This window comes from Fukomys damarensis, unplaced genomic scaffold (genome assembly GCF_012274545.1).
Source record: "Fukomys damarensis isolate Sample0158 unplaced genomic scaffold, DMR_v1.0_HiC HiC_scaffold_10, whole genome shotgun sequence".
Classification (NCBI taxonomy): Eukaryota; Metazoa; Chordata; class Mammalia; order Rodentia; family Bathyergidae; genus Fukomys; species Fukomys damarensis.
Genome location: NW_022900922.1, coordinates 27,320,065 through 27,341,817, shown reverse-complemented (window position 1 = coordinate 27,341,817; position 21,753 = coordinate 27,320,065).

The following is a 21,753-nucleotide window of genomic DNA, read 5'->3' as shown; positions in this document are numbered from 1 at the left end:
CCTTCCTTTCCTCCTCCCTCCCGCCACCACAGTTGATCAGAGGGGAAAACAGCGATCTGCTCAGAGCATCAGGATAGTGTCTTGGCCCAGTCACCACATGAAAATTGTCCAAAGGTTCTTAACAGCCTCCCTTGAGCATGGCTCTTTCCCGGGCCAGCCACAAGTCTTCATGGTGCATTACTGCCACCTAGAGCTCCTGCCTTGAAACACAGCTTCCAGGTCAAGCAGAACCGAGAACAAAGCAAAAGGAAAAGCAGTGTCTGCCTTTTTTTTTAGGACAATCCTGTCGTAAAGCAAGCTGTCTGAGCAGTTTAGGTCAACAATACAGTGGATTCGAAATTTAAATTTCTTTTCTCCATGTGCCAGAATTTCCATTTCTGAAAGTGGGTTATCATCCAATAACGTTATTAAGATTAAAAAGCTCAAATTTGGCAGTTCTCAAGATAAAAATGGATGCGAGAGAGACAGGCAGACAGAAAGAGAGAGAGGGAGGGAGACAGAGAGAGAGAGAGAGAGAGAGAGATTTGAGCATAAGCCTTGCAATCGTGTTCACGTGACGATAAAGAAGCTGAGGTTCAAAGCGGTGACAGGTTTCTCAAGTTTAAATCACCGCTAAGTGGTGCTGGCAAGATTGGAATATAGGGGTCATTTGTTTTTATTTTTGTTTTCAATTCCAGGACGAACTCATCGGTTATCAGTGTAGGACTTGGCGTTTCTCCTTGATAGACAGTGGCCTTCTAACCGGCCCCTCACGGTCCCAGGCAGGGTGTGTGAATGTGCTTTCTATGTAGAGGTCACGATTGGTATGAGGTGGCGGGTTTGGAGTCACCTTTTGGGGAGCTGTGAGGAGCACCCACACATCTGTCTACATCCTCTTTCCCAACAGCACACACCTGTCAGGTGAAGGGAGAAGTCTGTGACTCATCTGCAAGGGAGAAGACCAAAGATGCCTTACTGACAACATGTCCCAACCACCATTTCTCAACCCACCGTGGGAGGACACTCGTGTTAAGTGGAGATGTGACCAAGATGGAGGGAAGAAAGGAGGCTTCTTTGTAATCTGTGCCAGAGACTCTTTCGGGGAGTCTATGGATTTGTCCTTGGAGGGATGCTTTCACGTGCATAAAAGCAAGTGGGGATTATGAAGGAAATCAATTAAGTGCAAACAAAGTTGCCAAATTCATTAAAATATGTGACATTGTACTGCATATCAGCTATAACAAAATACCACAGGCTTGGTGTTTTAACTAGCAGGCATATTGCTCACCACTCTGGAGGCCTCTGGGGTCTCCTCCTCTTATCCACGAATTCACTGGTTTGTAGTCAAGGAGTTGAGCTGCATCCTGTAGCTAAGTGTATTAAGGAGCCCCTACCAAGTATGCCCAGGGAGCGTCCGTGGTTGTGAAGCCAGGGTTGCCACACATGCCACTGTGATTCCAATATTTGCTTCTCCCCCAGCCCTTTCCTCGGTGGAATGGATGACCTGCATCGTTGTGTGGACTGACCTAGGGTGTCCCTTTCTCACTGTGCATGGTGAATGTTACCAGGTTGAGCTGGGCTCCTGGCCAGAAGCTGCTGGCCTCAACAGGGAGCTTGGCTTTATTTTTTTTGTTTTCTGGACGTATTAGTCAACCCACAGCTCTGTGTTCTTCATGGAAACAGTTAATTTCTACCGTTCAAGGCCAAAGAAGTTTAGTAGACTAAACGTTAAATCCAAAAAGGAAGAGAGGTGGAAATGGTTGGAAGGTTGTCAGATCTTCACAGAAATATCTTGGTAAACTAGAAGCAAATTTTCTTCAATTTTGTCAGTATCCAAACTACTAAAAGATGGATGAAAGTATAGTTTCACTTTGTTAGGGAAAGTTGTTGACAATTTTTAAGGGACTATTTTAATGTCACTCCTTTTAGGTTCATTCCATATTCACAGCATCCAGGGAGATGTTTTAATTACACTTTCTAGTCATAAAGTACAATGTCCCATATTGTCACATTTGGCTGTTCCCCCTGCTTCTAAGTTAGTAGCATTATCGACGCTTATAGAAGAGATTTACTACGGAAGAGCTCCAGGCTCTGCAGGCCTGCTCTCCACAGAGGGCAGATGTGAATCTGTGGCCTTTCTGCAGCAGGCTCCTGTGCGGATGTTCCTGAGTGGGGAGGGAGACACTTCCTGGCTGTGGACCAGCTCAGAAGGCTAACCCCACTTTCTCTACTCAAAGCCAGGCCTGGCCACGAGGAGTAGAGCAGGAGGGAAGTGAAGATTTATCACAGGGCAAGCGGAAGAAGGAAGCAAAGGGCCACTTGTGAAATTCACTTGGAATTTTTCAAAAGTTAGAGCCCAGAGATTCTTTAGGAAAAGGGAAATTCTTAGTATATCTCAGATATACCCACCCATTCCCCTAATTCCTTCCCTGTTTCCAAGAAAAGCCAAAGGGATATTTTTAAAGTATGTGGACCACATCCAGTGAATAGACTGGATGGGTACTCAACTGTCCCAGCCTGTGATTTGTGTCAACACACAGGCCACAAATTCTCCATAGGAAGCACACAAATAGCTTGATGGAAAGACGTCTGGATTTTTAAAATGTCTTTAATTTTTTGAGATGATAAAAGCCAAAATATAGTGATACCTCAGTTTATGAACAATTGAGTTCACAAACAGTTGCTTTCAGCAGAATTTTGCTTCCATTCACAAACTCCACACTGGGTGAGCAACAGGCCTACAACCACCTTCCCCAGAATCATGGAACAAATTAAGTCCATGAACCAAGGTACCACTGTACTGTAATTGGAGCTGAAGAAATGAAGACCAGCACAGAGGATGTAGAATCTTCCATAACTTAAACATTTCATCTTGGTAAGCTCCCTTTCAGTTTTTGTACATACAAAAACCTTTTAGTGCAAATATAGGCATAAGGTACTTTTTTGTTTATATTATTTCAATATAAGATCATGTACATTTTCTCATGATGGCTTATCGTCTTTGTATCAAATAGCTGTATAGGTGAAGATAATTTATGATAGTTTGTTAATCTTGCTTGTTGCTAGATGGTGGGGTATCCAGAGATTTCAGGTTCTTTTTGTTCTCCCCAAAGAATTGGTCAAGACAACCATTGCAGAGGTAAATGCAACTTTTATTTAAAGTAGAGGAAGAAAAGGAAAGAGTGAAGAAAAGAGAAGAGAAAGAAGAGATATGCCCTACAAGCATGAGAGGCCCCTGCAGAAACAGGAGGGTAGCTGGAGGGGAAGGTTGCAGTGGTGGCAAAGTAATGGCCGCCATCTTTCTGTACCCCCAGATGCCAACCATTGGACATTGCTCTGTCCATGCATCCTGGTCATGACTTACAGGTCACATCCTGTCGATCAGCCTCTGTTCCAGCTCACGTTGCACCTTATTTTCAGTTAGCCTTCTGTTCCCTAATCTCCTGCCTCAAGCTGACAATATTACATATGTATGTCTTTTCCAATGGGCTATTTTGAAATATTTCCACTATAGGATTTTTTTTCTTCATTTGAATTGAGGACAAGTTCTCAGGAGCTGCATAACTGAAGTATGGAATACAAATCTTTTAAGTGAATATATACATTATCACACTGTTTTGCAGACTGCCAATGTTACTAGACACTGAGAATATCACCAGAGGCGAAGGATGTTCCAATTTCATCAGAAATCCACCAGAACAAGCCTTGTTGTGAGAATACTTGAGAATTTAGAGGTTCTATAATGGTTTTCCTTTAAATTCACATGCTATATGTAACCATTCCCAATTTATTTAACAGGAAATCCATGCACTGCCAGTCCATCAGACAGACTTCTTTATAGGTATCAACCTTTTGCTAGGAATATTTGAGGCAAATGTTTTTATCATAAAGAAGTTTATTTTACCTGACAAAACGTGTTAATAATTTATTAACTTGGATTTCTTCTAATGTTCTAAGCTTGAGAAAAGTATCATTTCCATCAATTTATTTAATGTTCTATTAAATTGTTCTTATTTCTAAAAGCAGTTTTAAATATTTTTAACTTTTTAATCTTTTAACCCACCTGTAGTTCGTCTAGCGATATTATATCTGGCAATTTTCCTCAAAGCAGGGTTAGAGACCATTTCTGTTAGACCTATTTGCAAAATGTGTTAAGAATTCAGATTCTTGGACCTCCCAGATTTGCTGAGTCAAAATCTATTGAGGTGGCCCAAGTCTAGTCATGAGGGAAAACACTGGGTGCCCAAATTTGGCACATTGTATAAAATACCTGTTCCTCCTCCAGACACTGAAAACCATGAAAATAAGGAAAAGACTGAGAAAATGTCATAGACTAGCAGGGCCTGAAGAGTCATGAAGACTGAATCCAAATCGGATTCTAGAAAGAGTAAGGACGTTAATGGAAATACTGGTGAAATCTAAATATTACCTGAGTTCAGTTAATAGTAATATGTGAATGTTAATTTCTTCATTTTGAGGCCACCCCACAGCTGTAACATCAAGGGAAACTGGTGGTGAGGGCTACACTGGAGCCGTATGCATTATCTTCTCAACTTTCCATATATCTGAAATTATTCTCAAGTAAGTTTATTTTTAAAAAAATGCATTGAGACTGCCTTTACTCTGAGGACCTAACAGATGTCCTCACTGGCTAATATGGATCATCTGGGTTTCTCACAGGTTATAGGCACAGGGATAACCTACCTCAAGAAGGAGATGCTTATTCTTTTCCATCCTGAAAACAATCTTGAGCTGTCTTGCATGAGTATGAAAATAAAGGCCAGGGAGCAAGAGGGATAGATATTTATTAAAATAAAAACCCTAGGCAAGTTAACTTTGACAAAGATAAATTGAGTTAATAAAGATTCATGCACCATATATTGTTATAGACCAAAAGTAGTTCTGAATGCTCTGTCCACAGTCTATGGAGGCTATTTTTATACCAGGGAAAGAAAATGACATGCAGAAATAGTCTGATTGACTTATTTGGGCATGTCCTAGCAACTGTCAGCCTATGATTGGCTGAAGACTCAGCAGTCATAACTGGTTAAGGCTCTGCTACTTGTTACAACTGTATACTCTTAAGGTAGGGTGTGGGTCATTTACACACAGGCTCACTATGTACAGAAGCTGCTTTAGGTCAAACTTAATTCAGTTTGACCTATTATTATTATTGTTGTTGTTCATCATCATCATCATCATCATCATCATTATCATTACTATTAATGACCCAGTGACAATTCTCCCAGGTTTCTGGGTATCAGCAAAATTTTTAAAAATATTTCATCCATGTAAGTTGTTTTTCAGAGATCTCCACACTGTCCCATTGCAGGTCCTGGCCTGAGTGTCCTGTTCTTGCCAGACTGGGACAAATGTGTATTGTCCCTTACCTGGCCTATGTCTTTGTCCTGGTTTCCTGCCACCACAACAGAGCAGCCAGCCCATCTTATCTTCCACAAACAGTGCAAAACAGTACATCATGGTGGGGAGCACGTGGTGGAGCACAGTTGCTCACCTCATGGTGGGTGGTGGGGAGAGAGAAGAGGGAGGAGGAGGAGGAGGAAGAGGAGGAGGAGATCTACCTTCCACAAACCCCTGGAAGGGCATGTCCCAGTGACCTCAAAGCCTTCCACTACTCCCTAACCCTTAGGGGTTCCATCACTTTCCAGTGGAAGTAAGTTGGGGACCAAGCCTCTAACTCATTGGGCCTTGGGACATCCCAGATCCAAGCTGTGGCACCATCCCAAGGTTGCAGAGATGGCCAACCCCAGCACTGGACAGATGAGATCATCAGTGGTTTATGAGTGACACATTTTCATAGCTAGGGAAAGGAGGACACAGCATTCCACGTGGGTCCACAAAGAGATGGCACCTTGGAGCAGAGTGAAAAACAAGGTCTACTGGAGACAAACCTAATATTGGAAGGTGGGAAGGGTGCTCCCTGGTGCCCAAGGAGGGTGCCATTGGCTTCTTTGAATAATTTTGTGGGCTCACAGGAGACTGAAACCCACTACTCATGGAGAAGCAGAAGCACGTCTGTTTTCCTTTGTATTTGTCAGCTTTCCCACTGCTGGGAAAAATACTCAATACCTACAACTTAAAGGAGAGATGCAGTTGGCTCATGGTTTAGGAGGATTCAGTCCATGGTCATCTGGGTGCGAGGCAGCTGTATTATGGCAGAAGGGCTTGCACACCAGAGCTGCTCAGTTCATGGCATCCAGGAAGCAGAGAGCAGAAGAGCCAGATAAAATGAATGAAGGGTCAGATATAGTCCCTAAGGTCTCATCTGTATCACCCACCCACAGGCACACCCAGAAGTGTGCTTTACCAATCTCTTTAATGCCTCAAACTGATGATTGAGATTGCCTGTCTTACCTTGAAGAGGAGCACTGTTGGGGAGGGACCTTAGCCTCAAGGACATCTTGGGGAAGGCAACTTGCAGCCAGGCCCTGGAGCCCTCTCAATTTTACCAGATGTCAAGACAGCACAGAATTGTAGGCCTGAGATCATTTCATCACCCATGTAGATGCCTGGGACCCCTTCCTTGTTCTCACCGCCTACACCCAATCAGCTACCACATTCTAATGCTTCTGTCTGTTAAATATATGAAACCTACCTGCTTCTTACTATTCCTGGTCTCTAGTCACTTTTATCTCTCATGTGCTGTTTGAAAAATAGCTATAGAGATCCCTGTCATGGTGTCTGCCCCACATGCTTCTTCTTTGCCAAGGCAGCCAACTTGGGAAGTGCAGCACTTGCTGGTCTCTACCTCACTCTTTCTCTCTGTCAGGTAATATTGTGCAGTGTAGGCTTTGCACAACTGTTTGATGGCCTTTATCTAGAAAGCTTTGGACAAAGGAAATATGACTATACCATTGTCTAAGTGCTTCAGGAAATTCTAAACTCATTGCCTGGAAGTTAAAATACTTACTTCATTGTATATGGTGGCATTAGGCTGCCCACTGTCTCACATGTGATCTTATAGTGGTGGACTTTGGTTTTGCCATTTTCAGCTTGTCTATCTTCAGGACAATTTGGGTAAACTCAGATTCTGAGTCCTCCTGGTTTCAGACATTTTTCCTTTCCTAAAGTAAGCAGCTAATCCTCTTAATTATCTCTCAGCTGGTGGCTATTATATCAGAAATGGTGAGGAATAAAGGAACAAGAAATACTGATAAAATTTAGAGCTAAAGGTAACTTAAAGATCAAAAGATCCAAAACCCCCACTTTACAATGAGAGAGCTGAGGCCCTCAGAAATGTACAAATTCGTGGGAAAAAAAAAATCACAGGACTGATATAAAAAAATCCAGTTCTGCTTGCTTAGACAAAGACCTTTGAAAAGAGTTTCAGATCAGGAGAAACACAGGAGGTGCTGATGAGTGGTTGCTCTTTATCTGGTCATGAATAATGCTGATCACTTCTCCCCATCACATACCAGCCTTGGAATTAGGGCCTTGACAGAATGGGTAAGTCTGCACTCTAACACATTTTGAATTTAAGTTTATGAATAACTGAACAACAGTCTGCCTCTGGAGTAAGGGTGAGATGAAAGGCCCTCTTCTGATGGTGGGTCTTGTGCCACAGGACAGTGCTTAATGGTGACAGTTTTAAAACACAACCCCAAGAAAGAACTGCTACTCAAAGCCCGCCTACATTTTATGGAACACAGATGTCATACCAATGCTCACGGCCACTTACGGAGTAATTCTGTGCAGGTTTCCCAAGTGATTTATTGGACAGATCTGGAGATTTGCAAAATGGATTTTATTCAATTCATATTTTGGTTCTTAATCCCCCTTTATGCCAAACACGTCACATTTCAATTTGGTATTTCAGAACCTATTTAAATAAATCACAAGAGCTTAATGGAAAATCAAAATCAAATTAAATAAATGGGCTAACTGCTCAGCTGCTAAGTTTTGCTTCAGCCATTACAGGGTTAGGAAAAACCACAGAGCAATTTATAACGAACCCGTCTGCTCAGGGAGAGACCCTTATATCAACCATACCCTCCTGGGCATACTTAACCCATCTCAGATGACATGTGGAGAAAACATCTGTTCTCTGACAAATACCTACACAAGAACAATTCAACTGCAAACTCAAATCAATATCAAATGCACATCCCATTGCATTTTAAATAGAAATAGGGGATTTAGCAATGTGAATTCACTGCAAGTCATAAAAGTTTATTTACCAAACTTAATGCTCAGAAAGAGAGTTCAACTCCTTAATACAGAGATAGTACCACATACTACTGGGAATTAAAGGAGGAGAATCCAAGAGAAGAAGCGATGTTTCCCTAAACTCATCCTCTTCATGGTCTCCCAGGCTCAGTCACAGCTCTAGAATGTGCTCTATTTCCTCCCCTACTCCTGGTGTTAGCAGCTGCGCCGTGATGCTGTCTCAGTCTTACATGGGCAGACAACTGTTTGTGAAGGAGCAATTTTCCCTTTCTTAAATGTTTTCTTGTTCTTGTCGTATCTATTTTTTTTTACCTTGATATGTTAAAGGCAATTTTAGTTGGTGTTGTATAAGGCAGGTTTTGCTGTACTAGCAAGCAGCCTCCAATATAGACAGCTTATGAAGACAAATGCTAATTTGCATTCATGGGGCCATAGGTCAACAGTGGCTCAGTTGTGTTACATCTGAATTTTATGGCTCTACTCGTCTTGTTCAGGCTCATTTTCTTACTTTGGGTCAGGTTTACCCGTTTCATATGTCTTTTGTTCTGAGACCCAAGCTGAAGAAGCAATGGCCAGCCAGGGCCACTTTCTGATGCAGGACAGTAGGAAATGGAAACGTATAATGCCTCTGAAAGTCTTTTCTTTGTCTGCCAGCCTGCCACACACACCACATCCATTGGTGGCACTTCATGTGTCCAAGCCCAAAGACAAGGGGGGTGGAGAAATACCTCCTCCATCCTGGGGCATGGACCAGAAGGAGAAATACTGACTGGAGAATATTGACTCGGTGAGAGTAGGGGACAGGAATCTTTCAGTTGTTTTTAGGAAGAAAAATAAAATCTCCCAGCTTTTATTATGCTAGGAATGCACTGCCTTTGTTTCCAGTGCTCCAGGGTTACTGCCTCATTTTCTCTGCACAAGGCAGAAATATAGTAGTCAGTAGTCATCTTGGTAATAGTTGGAATTTATTGTGTGGCTACCATGTGCACAGGTATTTCATATATTTATGTAGTGAGTCCTTATTTCAGACTTTGGAAGAAATGCACTGTTGCTTTGTTTCTATAATGGGACAGTACATCAAGGCACTGTGCAAGGCAGAAGAGCCCTGTTTCATCTCGTGATGGCTGAGAAGCAAAGAGGGAGGCAGGAAGGGGTTGAGTCCCAATATCCCCTCAAGGCCACACCTCCTATGGCCTCACTTCCTCTCACTAGGCCCCACCTCGTAAAGGTTCCATCACCTCCCAAAAATGCCACAGAATGGGACGAACACTGTAGCATATGGGCTTTGGGGGACACTCCAGATGCAAACTATAGCAGTGGTGGTGAGGTTCCCCTGTCCTCAGTAATTGCTCTGGCTTGGAGTGTGGAGAATTTTGGTCTGTGTGCACTAAGAGATCACACTGAAACATGGCACCATCCCTCTCACTTGTTGGAAGGATCTGGCAATTGAATAGTCATTGACTGTTGTCTGATCCTGACTTACACGGCGAGTCTTCCATTCAAAAGCCTTTACTCCATTGCTCAGCCTTAAGAAATAAACTTCATGATTTGTAATGCAAACTACATTCACCTCTCCACTCTACAGTTTACATAAATGACTTACTTTGGTGAGACAACCCCCTCTCTACGCTCTGTCCAAACCTCATATGTTCTTCTCACACTCTTGGTTTCTCTCTTACTTGTCATGCCTCATTGGTGGCATAACCAAATAGCATTCTTGCAAGAGCAAAGAATAGAAAATAAGACAGGGGTATTTTTTTTTTAGCTGTTCATCTTTTTTCTGCCACTACACATTTTGAAAGAAGTTGTAAGTTAGGATAACTTCTGTTGGATGACTGTTTGCCTGATATATAACTTCTTTGAACCTCATAAAATGGAAATAATGGACTATTGACCAGTGATAAAAAAGAGATCCAAGCTGGGCACTGTGGTGCACACCTATAACCCCAGCCTCAGGAGGCTGAAGAACGAAGATGGCTATGACTTTGAGGCCAGCCCAGGATACCTCGTGAGTTCAAGCCCAGCCTGAACTGCATAGAGAGACTCTTTCTCAAGTTGGGGGGAATCCAAAACTTCATATATGGGATTGTGTCATTTGTATTAAAATATATACAGTATATAGAAAACTTTCTGGGAGAAAATATACCAGGTTGTTAATGGGTTTTTTATTTTTGAGTTGTGAGATTTCATGACAAGTTAAATTTCTTGTTCTTTCCACTTTTCCATGGAAATTGCTTCCAAATGATTTTCTCTGATACCAAAATTACAATTTATTATCAAAGAAAAATGATTTTCTGCCTTTACCAGTATTTTAAAAATACACAGCAGGCTTTGAAGGCCATATGAAAAATTTCAGCACACTGGCAGTCCCTTAGAATAGAAGGGTAATGTGACAGGTTTCAAGGAATGGGATTTATTTTGGAGTGTAATTTCTGGTATATCAGAAACTCAAGCAGGTGTTTTGATGGCTATGCCCATAATAGGAGACAAAGGCTGCTTTATTCTTTTGTTCTTTTTTAAAAATTCTAGACCAACACACCATGTAAGTGTATGAACTGACCAGTCACCTGGAAAGTTCCTGTTTTTGAAAGGTAAATATATGTCTTTTAAAAACACCAGTTCATTGAATGCTTTACTATAAAACAAATCTTACTGCTTACATAGATAAAAAGAGGAACTACATTATATCTGAAACTAAACTGTGAAGGGAAAAATGTGATTCTGAAGAATTTTCTCTAGTCTTAAAAATAGAATATAAAAATCAGAGCTGTTGCCTACCATACACAAAGTTGTGTTTTATTAATAAAAATGAAACATATCAGGTGGTCAAACTTGGTGTGAGCATTTGCTTTATGCAAGGGTTTACTTATAGATCTTTGTAAACAGGTAGATTCTTTAACTCTCACCTATTTCCATTAATATGTTTTGGGTGGAAAAGAGAGAGTTTTACATTTAATATCTCCTAGAATTGGTAACTGAATATTATGTTTATCAAAAAGACACAGAGCATACAAAATTGAATATTAACAGATCAGGAATATTTATCTGACAGGCCCAAACTCGAAGACATTTACCTTTCCATGGACAGTCCATAAACATTTGGATGCCTCTTATGTCTACGTGTAGCTTTCTGCCAAGTCTTGTAAATAAAACAAAAACATGTTCCCAGGCAAAAATTGAAAATCTCTTGACAAAGAAGAGAGATAGTGGTGCAGGATATTTATAATTAGAGCGTTTGACTGCCCCTACTATACTCAAGTGGTCCATGTTCTCAATGACTTTATAATCATGATGGTAAGCGTTCACATTTGCAAGGATCAAGTAACACATCAGGCTGAGCTCTAGAAAGTATTATATTGACTATGAACAAGTGTCAAAGCACAGCACATATACACAAAAGTTTTGGAGTGGTCAAATTAGAGAGGAGCTGAAATAGCCAGGTACATTGTTAACACAGGATTCTTGTTTGTTGTTTGTTTTTTGAGACAGAGCCTCACTGTGTAGTTTAGGCAGGCCTTGAACTCACAGCAGTTCTCCTGCCTCAGCCTCCTGAATGTTGGGATTACAGGTGTGCATCACCACACCTGGCTGAAACAGGATTCTTGAAGAGTATAGGATCAAATAGCATTCTAGCTGTCATTTAAATTAGGTCTCATTTAGGTGCTTTTATTATTCATCTAACACTGCAATAATATATAACAAAGAACTCTCCAAATCTCAGTGGCTTACATCACAAACATTTATTTTTCTTATTCATAGGCCTGAGTGCTGGCTGGGCTTGAGCTGATCTTGGCTGGGCTCAGCTGATCTTGGCTGGGCTCAGCTGGGCATGGCTCCAAGCTGCAAGTCTACTTTGGGCCTGCTTCCTGTATTCCATTCTGGAATTGGCACTACCTGGTCATAGTCTTGTCACGGTGATGGCAGAAACACAAGAGGCCAAGTAAAACCATGGAAATACGTTTAGAGCTCTGGTTATATTACTTTCATATCTGTCTTTCAAAGCAAGTCAAACATCAATGGGGTGAGGGAAAACATACAGTCATTCTAGTGAGAGCTACTGCAAAGTCACTCAACAAGAGCTGTGGATGCTCCATTCTGTAAGAGAGACAGTGTAAAGAAGGAGAAACAACCATCCAGTCTACCCCTATCACATATATGGAAAAAGTGGTAGAAAAATTTCACACAGTATAAATAAAACTCCCATCACAGAGTAGAAACCAAGTAAAGACTGTAGGTAGAGGTAATGGTGTTTTGATGAAATAAAATGAAAGACTGATAGTCACTTACGACATAGTCTCAAAGAGTTAGGAAGTTTAAGAGAGGACTAGTAGTGCTCACCATTTAGCCTTCCTGGATGAAAGATTAAGAGTAGACTGAAGTTAAATGAGAACTTGCATTGGAAGTAAACCTTCCCTACCAGGAAGATTGGCCACTGGCAAGCAATTGCCACAGGAGGCTGAGAAGCCAAATCTGGATCTTCAGTGGAAGGGAGCTGCAGAGAGAGCAATGTCCTGTCCTGCCAAGGTGCCTGGACAAGAGGACTGTCTCAAGGCCCTTTCACTTCTGTGTTCCTATGATGTCACTGGTATTTCCTTCCCCAAAACCCCCACACAGTGCCACAAGTGACAAGACCCATGACGGCCTCTTCAAGTTCTTCTTTTTTTCAGCAGGTGGCTGATGGAGGAGAAGGTGGGAGGAAGGTCAGTTGTGGGGTTGATGTCTCTGGGTGTGTAATCGATTCCAAGACCAGCTCTGAAAGACTGGTTGCCGGCCCCTCGCAGCATCCTTGTGCTGGATGGACAGGGGGACAACAGATACCTGACTTGTGTGTATTGAACTCCAAAGGTCAGCTTCTATTTTCAAAGTTATTTTTTTATCAGTAACTCAGGGCTACTTATAAAGCAAGAGCAAGGGCCTGGATTTGAATACCAGAACTTAAAAAAAAAAAAGATTGCCTTGTACACATACAGATCACAGGAGCTGCAGAATTAACTTGGGTGGACTGGAGGGTCACGGACCCTCAGCATCTTCCACTGCAGTGAGGATGATGCCGGCTCACTTACACGGCCATTGTGCAGATTTAAAGAGAAAATATAGTCTGAGCACAGACTATTTAAAAATGGTATCTTAGAACAAAAGTCCATAAAAGCTGAAGCATCTTTTCATTTGGAAACAACCAGATGATTTTTTAATTTCCTGTCTGAAGTTCGATTTGGTAGTACACAGACACTGCCAGCCTCAGGATGTGCTTTTAAGAACAAGTTGAGGTCCTAGTTTTAAAATAAAACCAAAAAGAAACCCCAACAACAACAACAGCTAAAACTCTGATGCTCCCAAGTAGGAAAGTTTGATTTAAAAATCCTTACAGAAAAGACTTATGATTAGGCATGGTTGCCTGGTTTGGATTTTCCTGCAGAAATAATTCACACAGCATCTCTCTCCATTGCAGTCCCACCCAGACACACCTGTGCCCCATCTGGCTGGTAGCTCCCTCCAGGAAGAGGCCCAATTTCATTGTTTCTGACCCCACAGAATATAGCATAAAAGGCTGTGAATGCTACACTCTGTAAACCGATGTTTGTGAAACAAATGAATGAATGTGTCCAAATTCAATCTTCATTCTTAGTACATATCCACCAGCCACATGATCTCTATGCTTCACATCATGGGCTAAAATTGACCTATGAGCTGGGCATGGTGGTACAGGCCTATAATCCCAACACTCAGGAGGCTGAGACAAGAGGATCCCTGTGAGTTCGAGTCCAGCCTGAGCTACATAGTGAGTTCCTATCTCAAAACAACAACAAAAATTGACATGTGATAGTAACTGTGATGTAGGAGGCATCCTATATTTTAAAACCCAAACATTAGCTTCACTTGAAATGAGGCTTTGTGTGGATTTAGCTGTGGGATGAACTACACCAGCCAGTTTATACAGAATTAACTGTGTGTGTGTGTGTGTGTGTGTGTGTGTGTGTGTGTGTGACCTTTCACTGGGTTTACTGAGAATTGTATTTCCTGTCAATACATAAAACTAGATTCAAGGGAACTTCCCCAGAAGTATGTTAAGACTAAAACTGGTCTTTTGTGGGTTCCACATGAAAACTTGCCAGATTTTGTGAAGTCTACCTACCTGCTTTCCTGTCTCCCAGGAGCCACCTGGGCAGCTGTACTCCTGTTCCCACCACCAGGAACCTCAGCCTCGGCCCTGGCCTTAGCCTGGTAAGGTCACTAGTTCTGCCAGGTGTCCAGTGGCTGCGTTTCTGGCTTCTGAATTGCTTCCCTCTGTCCTCAATCCCTGAAACCCCTCATCAGCTTCCTGCCAGTCTCTTACTTTCCTCTCATCTGGGTAGATATCCTTGTTTTGTTTTTTTTTATCTCAACCAAAAGAGCCATGAATCCTAATTCATATTTCTTCTCTTTAATCCATGAATTTATGCAGGAATTTGCCCTTAGTGTCAGGAGTCACAGGTCCCACTGGTCGTATCCCAGTGTTACAAATGACGGGGCCTCTCATCTAATCCCTTGCTTTCTGCTTGGAAGACACACAGGTGCAGAACAAGTGACATGGGTACACTAAATGGCCACAGGAAGCCATGCCTGGGTTCTCACCAACACTGGGTGGGGTGGACTATGGGTGAGTGAAGCTTCCTTAGTCCTCATGCTAAGGCAAAGAGGGCACCCATTCTGGATAGTTGTTCCCAGTCTTATTTCCAAAAGAAGACAAGATTCCAGATTTTTATGTGAAATGTCTCAGTGGTTTAACACTGGGTGGCTTATTTCAGAGGCCTAGACATTCAACCACAGCAGCCTGGGAATGGTTCCAGGCCTGTGGTCTGTGCTGGCTGGCGGGGTCTGGCTTACAGAGGCAACTTGGAAGTGGGTACCAGGTGTTTGATTCCTCACAGAGGACACCCACAAGGCCACCCATCTGTATCAGCGGTCAGGGTCAGACCCACATCTCCTGACTCCAAGTCCATGGTTCTTGCTGTTGCTACATGTTTGATATTGCACTTGTTCTGTTTTCCCCTTGTACAAGCTGATGGGCTGATGCCTGGTGTACAGAAACTTCATTCCACTGGCACAAACACGGTGTCTCCTGGATCCCAAAGGTCTGGCAGGGCTGAGGAGCAGAGCACCCTCCAGTGCAGCTCATTGCATGGCAGCTGGAGCTTTGTGGTCATGCATGATACCTCAAAAGCTCTCCTGTCTTCACCTGAAGGGGGCATTGCCCTAGTCTACTACTTGTAACCAGGCGGGCAAGTCTGGACACATTAGACAGTGGGCAGGGGAAGCCTACCTTGCTTTCTCTCTTCTTTTTTTTTTTCCATGGTACAAATAACCTCTTACTGATTTGTCCCTTCAGTACCCTGGGTGAAGGCCACCTACTCTGCTGCCTGAAGGACTGAAATCATATCCAGCACATCTAATTTTAGTGCCACATCAGCTCTTCCAGCACGATTCTAGAAGTGTTGTTTTATCTCACTGGGCCTCAGATTCCACATCCACAAAATGAAAGCTCTGAAATGTGTATCAGTTGAGACTTTTTGAACGCACATGACAGAAAACCTAATTCAAATAGGCATGGGCAAGAATTTGAAATGATTGGTGCCTGTGATTCAATAAAGGGAGCGGAAGCTTGATCCAGGGGCTTGAATAGGATCTTCAGGGGCCGATCTGCTAATCTCACCTCTGCTTTCTTTCTTCCACTTGGGCTTCATTGCAGGAGTCCACATTGTGCTGAAAGGGCAGTGTGTCACTCCAGGCCAAATAGCCTGGTGAAAGAGGACCCTGGCTTTGTCTGAAGGGCGTAGCTCAGGGACTGTGCAATATCATTGATTCAGTGGTGTTAGGTGGCATCCCTGAGCCAGGACCCCAGGCCGGTGAAGTGCGATGCTCTGATTGGCCAGGGCTGATGCATGCCCCATTCCACACCTGCACACGACCCAGGAGACACACCTGTGCGTGGGAGGGGTGCTTGCCAAGGGTTCCCCACAGGAGGGTGTTAAACTCTGCTACTGACTTCTGTGTCTTGTTAGGGAGTCATTAAGATGCCATCCAAAGTCTCAATTGTGCAGGAATATATACGCTCAGAGACACATCCCTCAACCCCTCTCCCCAACATGCCTTGGAGGAAATCAGCTACAAGAAAGTTTGGTTTGTTCTTCCTGTGCTTTGTTTCATAAAGAAAAGCAGATGCATACTGGCCTTGTCATTTCCCTTCTTTCTTCACAACATATAGCACACTACATATGCTCCTTTGCATTTTAGCGTTTAACAAAATCTCCTGGAAATCGTTCTATATCAATCCCCAAAGCCCTTCCTCAGACTTTTTGTATCTCCCTAGTAACTCCTCGTGGGCATATACGGTACCATGTTCTATTCTCCAATGTCCCAGGCATGGGCATTTAGGTAATTTCCAGTAGTCTACAGCGGTAAATATCTTTGCAGCAGCTGACCTGGGGCATTTGCATTCTTATCTCCCGAAAGGGTTGTCTTCAGGGTAAACTCCTAGAAGTAGAATCCTGGGCCTAACATATGGAGTTTACTAGATGTTGTGAAATTGCCTTCCAGAGGGATTGTACCACATCACACTCACACCAACAATGTACCAGAGGTCGTTTCTTTAGTTTTTACCAACAATTGTAGTGTGAATTTTTTGGCATTCTGTTGAGTAAAAGGTGAAATACAGCATGGATTTAGTTTGCATTTTCAGTAGGCCTGAACTGATCGTATTTTCATATGTTTAAGGGCCAATTTCATGTCTCCTTTAATGAATTATATTTCTTTGTGTTCATTTTGTTCATTTCTCTTGTCTGATACTTGTAGACTTACAATCTTTTCTCAATTTTTGATTTGTTATATTAGATATTTGTCTGTCATAATCTATGTTGCACATGTCTTCCTGTTTTCATTTATGTTTTGATTATACTTATGTTTTTCTCTCATCTTTAAAAAATGACAGTCAAGTTTACAATCTTTCCTTTGTAACTTCTTGGTTTTTAGTCAAATTAGGAAGTCCTTTCCCATTGAGGTGATATAGAATTTTACCCGCGTTTCCTTCTAGGACTTGTACAATTTCACTTTGCATCTGAATCTGACTCACTTGGCTGTTATTTTCTGTAGAGTGTGAGGGATAGATTTAATTTAAGCTAATTTTTCAAATCACTACCCAATGCCTTGTGCTATGAAGGTTGTATTTTCCCCAGTGGTTTGAGGATACATACACCCTTATATAACTGAGATCGCTATAGGTTCTTAGGTCTGTTTTTTTTTTTGTTTTTTTTTTTTTTGTTTTTTTTGCTTTCCATTATATTCCTTTGGTCTGTCTGTATTTTTATGTGTTTGTACCACAGTTTTGATTGTAGGATATTTATAGTGTGTATTAGTATCTTCTAGGACCTAATCCTTTCTCATTAGAATTTTTAAAATATAGAAGTCATTGCAGAATATGTGTAGGCTGCTAGAAATGAATGCCTAGAGATTTGGGGCAAAAAGGGTGGAAATTGTGATGTTTTTGAACAGACACAAGTGATGAAGGCTTGGAAAGAAGCCAGAGAATATAGATTCACAAAGCTGGTAGTCTTCTCTGCTCATTTTGCACTCTTGTAAAATAAGAACTAAAGTTATCAGCTGAGAGTGGGGAAAGGGGAGAAATAGAGAAATTGTTACCTCTTAGGGGGAATTGCAGAGTGAGGTGGCTAGGGAACTACCCAGACAGTAACTGGAGCTACTTGAGGTTTGTGGTTGTAAACACAAAGCAAGACCAGTCAGTACAATTATGTATTTTTCTTTAGCCTCATAGATGGGTTCGGTTTGAGGGCTGAGCAGACAAGGAGCTGAGGTGAAGCACAGTTGGAGTTTATCCTAAAAGTGTAACAAGTGGAGGAAGCAGGTAAGGATGGAAGACACATGGGTGCAGGTGAGCAGAGTGATGGGCTAGGGATTCAGATTGGCGAGGGATGTGTGTAAATGAGGTGTTAGTGTCAGTGGATTAGTGATCCTGAGAAGCTCTGAGACATTCTACAGAAAGGGGAGGCGGTGATGCTGAATATTGACCTAGGGCAGTGGTGGTGGACCTATGGCACATGGCAGTGGACTGCTTGCATCATTGAAAGCTCTGATCTAGGGACTACTCAGGAGTGAGGGGCAGGGTGGTCTAGAAGAAGAAATGTCAGCATGGAGACACAAGACTGAAGGTCCAGGATGTGGGATGCATTATTTGTGGTCTTAAAGACAGCTGTGGTGGAGAGAGACAGGGAGTCAGATCCTAAACTCCTGGGGACAGTGACTGGGAGCTTGGACGTGATGCAAGGAGAAGAGGAGGCTGCTGAATCTGAATGAATCACTCCTTAAGGATCTGCAGAATGGCAGCCATAGGAAGCTCTGGTCTCTGTTGCCTCTAGAAATCTCCTAAGTGCCCCTTCAATCTGTTTCCCTGGCAACCTTCCAGGGTTGACTTTAGCTGTGAAGTCAGATTTGTTTGCAGAGCTTGCCTTCCTAAAACCCAGAGGCAATCAGGGAACCTGGAGAACCAAGAAAGAGAGCTTCTGAAGGGCTTGTGTGAGGAGCCTTGGGTTCCCCACAAGGTAGCCCACTGCACAAAATGTCTCCTTGGTGTCATACAGGAACTCAAGAGGTTGGGAGGCTAAACTCCAAAAGTCTCAAATAGGCAAAATCACAGGGAGCCCTGCCTACCTGAGGAGACTGGCCTGCTTTAAAACCAAGGCTCAGCTCCATCTCCAAGAGGTCCTTGGCATTGGGGAGCTTTCCTTCAAGCTCCCTTCCAATTCACACTTCTTGGGAATCCCCAAACATCTGACAGCAGCTGTGAGTGTCCCAGCCAGCAGAACAGGACCTGGGCTACCTGCAGAAGAGAAGAACGTCCATAATGTGCCCTGGCCAAATCAGTAACCCATGTGTGGCTTTGGAGCCTTGGAGCCAAGACTGACCTGCTCTGGATCCATGGGCAGGAAGGGCCTAACATCTTCCTGAGGGAGAGCAAATGCTGTGATGGAAATGAAGCTTTCAGAGAGCAGGAACCGATTTAGGCCTAGGTGTGAGGTGGCAGTTAGGATGCAGGGAGTGTCAGGGCTGTATCTATGTCAAGAATTAAAGATTATGAGGCTGGGGATTTAGCTCAGTGGTGCCGCGCCTTCCTCACAAGCACAAGGTCCTGAGTTCAATCCACAGTACCAAAAACCAAAACAAAACAAAATACAACAACAAAAAAACCAAGATTATGAAAAGCAAGAGAAGTAGTGGGGGTGAGGTGGAGTGGAAATGATCGAAGTATGTTATATGCATGTACTAATACACCAAAATGAAACCCATTATTTTGCATAACTAATGTGCACTAATAAAAATGAATTAAAGTTATGGTCTGTGGCCAGTTGAGATGTTCGAAATAAAAGTCAGGCTCAATGTTCTGTTTCAGTCATAGCTGTCTAGTGATTTGGAAGTTGGTGTTCATGGTTTTGAGGTCCAGCAACCTGTGCTCACACAGACCTGGAGAGAAGGACAGGGATGAAAATTGTCTGTTTTCAAGCCCCTTGCGTGGAGGAGAGGCAGCATCTCATCACACACACTCTCAGGACTGGGCTCCAGAGTGGACAGACAGGGGTCAAACAGTGCAGGGGTCAGAGGGAGGAACGATGAGAGAGGCGAGATTTGGGACAGCCACTCATTCCTGTGGTTCCTCTACTGAAGAAGAAGTGGTGCTTGGGGATTACCAGCCCTGAATCCCCATCCACAAGAAATGCCCCAGACTAGAAACACACACTTGTGCGCACTCACCCCCGCACACACATCCATTGCTCCACGGGCACATCCTCAAGTCCATGAACCCAGAGCTGCAGCTTTTCTCATTTAGACACAGGTGGCAGCTGAGTAGCCTCCACAGCCTGAGGTTTCAGCACACAGACAGCCCTCACTGAACACACACACCAGAGCATGTTAAAAACACACAGACCAGTGGAGATACCCTTCGATGGAGAAAGGTTGTCAAAGTCAGCCTAGAAATCTCAACCAAGTCTGTCCCCAGGCTGGGACACAGAAAGCACCAGTGCTAAGTGCTCTGGCTTCTCGGGGAGCCCAACTCTGGGTCCTGCCCAACTCTGTCCTAGTTGCCTGTGCTGTTCGTGGTCAGTGTGTTGGCTTTGTCCCCAGCTGAATTACTGTGGTTTCAACCTGAAATATCCCCATGGGTTAAACACTTGGTCCCTGGATTTGCACCATCGGGAGGTGGTGGACCTGTTAAGAGGCGGGGCTTAGTAGGAGGAAATTAGGTTACTGGAGATGGGCTCCTGAAGGGGACTGGGGAGCCCTGGTCTCCTCTTTTCCTTGATCCTGAGCATGAGGTGAGTGGCTTTTGCTCTATCACATGATCCTGCCGTGATGCCCTGCTACTGACCCAAAGCAACAGGGCCAATTAGTTATGGACTGCAACCTACAAGCCATGAGCTAAATAAAACTTTCCTCTTTAAGTTTTTTATTTTGTTGTCTTTATTATCTTCTTGGCATTTATTTTTCATTTTATCAATGCATTCGTCTTACACAATGACTGCATTCCTCATGGGGAGTTGGTACACGTACACACATCTTAATTCTTTTTACTTCCCCTCCCCGTTTCTCCCTCCATCTCTAGATTCACCTCCGACCTGCAGAAGATCTATTCCCTTGTTTCCTATTATCCATCCTTTATTTTGCTCTTTAAATTATTTATACTTTGGGTTTCCCATATAGGACAAATGGTGATATTACGCTTGTTTGATTTATTTCACTTAATATTAAGGCCTCAAGGTGCACCCATTTTCTTACAGAGAGCTCGCATTTATGCTTCTTTATGGCTTAGTAGCACTCTATTGTGTACAGATGCAACCATTTTTCTATCCACTCATCTCTTTATGGACAGACAGATAGGCTGCTTCCAAGATTTAGCTATTGTGAACTGAGCTGCTATAAGCATGAGGATGCACATATCACCATAATATAATGCCTTTAACTCTTTCAGGAAGACACCTCGAGGGGAAATAGCTGAGCTGAATGGAATTTCTATTTTTAGTTTTTTTTGAGGAATCTCCAAACTGATTTTTCTAGTGATTTTACTAGTTTACACTCTCACCCACAATTTAGAAGTGTTCCTTTTCCCCCACAGCCTTGCCAGTATTTTTTTTTTTACTTCTTTCTGGAGTAAACTTTTCATTTTGTAAGTTGATTATCTCAGGGGTTTGTTATGGCAATGGAAAGCTGACAGAATCCCTGAGTCTTCTGTCCTAGCCCTGACACACACTGTTATATCCTCTGATGCTGGTTGTCAGTTTTCCTAGCTCATCCTCTTGCACACTCACTGGCTGCCCATACCACATCCAGACAGATTGTGCTCAGACAGTTCACTTCTTTTTCCTGGTCACTGACCTCCTGGCACAGATGTACTTTCTTGACTCCTGTGGAGTGGAAGGCAGTTGACTGCACTTTTATGTTCAGGTCTTGAGGGAAGAGCTCTCAGGTTAGCCAGAGGGCAACAGAAAGTCTTCCACTTCATGACATCATGATATTTTACTCTTATGTAATTTACTATATGTATAT